Source organism: Callorhinus ursinus, unplaced genomic scaffold (assembly GCF_003265705.2).
Source record: "Callorhinus ursinus isolate GAN/ISIS: 27379988/994484 unplaced genomic scaffold, GSC_fseal_2.0 scaffold15, whole genome shotgun sequence".
Classification (NCBI taxonomy): Eukaryota; Metazoa; Chordata; class Mammalia; order Carnivora; family Otariidae; genus Callorhinus; species Callorhinus ursinus.
In genome coordinates this window covers 40513117-40516236 of record NW_027397077.1, presented here as the reverse complement: position 1 = coordinate 40516236, position 3120 = coordinate 40513117, and positions in this window count along the sequence as shown.

Sequence of the window (3120 nt, the reverse complement as noted above, 5' to 3'; positions counted from 1 at the left end):
AGTGGCAGAAATTTCTGGAACGTGAGGGAATTTGTTCTCTGAACACCAGGCCTCCTGAACGCTCTCTAGCTTCAATCCCAGCAGGCGGGTCTCAGATGAGAGTCCCTGCCTGGGGCCCACATACCAGGAACTGCTGTGGGTCAGGGGAAGGCAGTGAGGTGTGTTTGCAGCTGCTGTCCTGAACGGTTGACTGAGCCCAGCCCGGCCAGCAGACTCAGTCCTGGGTGGTGGGGAAGGTGGTGACGGGCCATACCCCAGCTTGATGAAGCACAATAATCTGGCACATGGTAGGCCCTCGACACATCACAGCCATGGCCTCCACTCGCCCCAAGCGGAAACCCATTCTTCTTGATTCTATTTTCTCCCCCAGGCCCGCGCTCCCCGCCTGCCACACCAGACCCATCCCTGGTCTAGCCCATCTGTCTAACCGCTACGGCGCCGGCTGCCCCCACGCCCCACCAGTCCCTCCGGCCTCCTCTCTGTTCTGCACACACGCTCTGCCTCTCCTGCCTGGGGATTGGCATTTGCTATTTCCCTTCCCAGTAATGTTGTTCCCTTCACTCTGCCGGGCTCGCTCCCTTCTCCCCTTGAGTGTCTCCTTCGGAGTGGCCTTTTCTGAGCACCCTGTCCGGAGCCAACCACCCCTGGCCCTAACATTCACTGTCTCAGGCCCTTGACCCCCTCCTAGCACACATCATTATTTTATTTTTTTATGGTTAGACTTATTAGTATATATTCTCCATGGGGCAAGAAACATGCATTTAGCATGGGGTTGGCTTATAGTAGGTGCTCAATAAAATTTTATTTAGTGAGTTAATGAAAGATTAACAAGCAATCTCAAACTCATTGCTTCTGACTGGATGTCTTCACTCCCGCTCCTGGCTCACTGGATCCTTTGAAAACAAGACAAAAGGGACTCACATAATCGTAGTGAAGAGACGACTTTAACAAAATGTAAAGAGAAATCTGGGGAACAGTCATTGTGGTGAGAGTCCCCAAACCCATCAAAACAGAACACAAAGGCTGTGACAAAGTCCTTCACCAAAATCAGGCGCAGCGAGAACCAGCGCAGCCTGAGCGAGAGCCTGGGTGGAGAGGGCCACTAGGCAGGGGCAGGGGAGACCCTCCCTCCCCCAGTTAGGCCCAGGGCTGCTCCCTGCTGATGGGATGAGCCACCACACCTGAGCCCCAGGGCAGAGCTGCCCACTCAGGGCCCACAGCTGCTCACCTCCTCTTGGCCACCCAGTGTCCTAGGCCCCTTCACTGCCCACCTCAGCCCTCTGTCGGCAACCCTTCTGCTTGCTGCCTGACATCAGAACCTCCCGTGTTCCTTGGCTGGGTCGGGAATGATCATGTTTGAGATGAGATCAAGAAGACCAGGGAGGCATTTCAAGGGGAGAAAAAAACAGCTCCACAGGGAAAGGAGTGTGTGTGCGTGCACACGTGTGTGGAGTGTGTTGTGATGTGTATGTGTATATGTGCCCATGTGTGCACGTGGGGGGGTGTGCACATCTCCCCCAGACATTCTCATTTCAAGTCCCACCCTTGTGTTTACAGGAAGCTCCCTCTGGCATGATTCTTCTCCGAAAACCCCCTTCCCATCCCCATTTCCACTCCATGGTGGCAGTCAATGCCACCATGTCCTTCCTGACTCGGACAGAGGGGCCTGTCCCTAGCAAGGGATGATCCCAAGCTAACCCACTGGGGAGGGGGGACTCTCTCCCTGCCCTCTCCCTTGTCGGCTGCTTCCTAATCCAGATGCATCCAGAAGGGCAGGCCTTACAAATTATAAACCGCAGCCTTGGATGCTCTGAATTGCAGAACCTGAGCATCTGTTCTGACTCCTCAATTGGCAGATGAGAAAATGGAGGCCAGGGAGGAGAGGGACTTGCCCAAGGTCGCATAGTCAGTCAGGGGCACACTAGGGACAGAATGCAGTCTTCCTACTCTCAGTTTGGCACCTGAGCTATGACATAGCCCTTCCTGCTTCCAGGAAGGTTACAATCTTGCAGGTATGCTTGTTTGTTCAGACATTCACTCAGCACATGCTCATTGAACACTGCTCTCTCTGGGCATTTACTAAAACCACCTACTGTGTGCTCTGGGCGAACAGGGCTACCCAAGCCAAGACCTTGCCTTCAGGGAGCCCTGGCTGGGACACTGGGATGACCATGGTTGATGAGCACCCATGTGAGGGGCTCAGCCCTTCCCTATGAGGGCAGCTGCAGAAGGGATCGCAAGACCTGGGGTTGGTTGTGTGTTGGTCCTCTGTGTGTCCTGCATGAATCAGAGGAGCTGAGACCTGGTGGTCCAGTGGCAAGTGCTTGGCTTTGTGGCCAGTGACTCTCCCTGTGTCATGGGGTTGAATGAATTCATTTAAGATGTGTGTGATGTGTATGATCTGTGGTGTGTGATATGTGTGGTGTGTGTGTGGTATGTGGTGTGTATGTGGTGCATATGTGGTATGTGGTATATAGTATGTGTGGTCCATAGTGTGTGTGATGTGTGGCATGGTGTGTGTGGTTTGTGATGTGTGTGGTATGTATGTGATATATGGTGTGGTGTGTGGTATGTATGTGTGTAGTATGTGGTGTGTGTAGTGTGTGTGCAGTGTGGTGTGTGGTATGTGTGGTGTGTGGTCTGGTATGTGAGGTGTGTGTGCATGGCATATGGTGTGTGGTACGTGGGTGGTTTATGTGATGTGTGTGATGCATGTGGTGTATGTGGTATGTGTGTGTGTTGTGTGTGTGGTGTATGTGTTGTGTGTGTGGTATATGTGTGTTCTGTGTGTGGTGATGTGTTGTGTGTGTATGGTTGTGGTATGTGTATAGTATGTATGGTGTGTGTGTGGTGATGTACTGTGTGTATGATGTGTGTGGTATGTGTGTGGTGTGGTATGGTGCGGTGTGTGTGGTGTGCATGTGGTGTGTGTGTGATGTGTGGTATGTGTGGTGCATGTGGTGTGCGTGTGGTGTGTGTGTGATGTGTGGTATGTGTGGTGTGTGGTCTGGTATGTGGGGTCTGTGTGCATGGCATGTGGTGTGTGGTATGTGGGTGGTTTATGTGGTGTATATGATGTGTGGTATGTGTGGTGTGTGGTCTGGTATGTGGGGTCTGTGT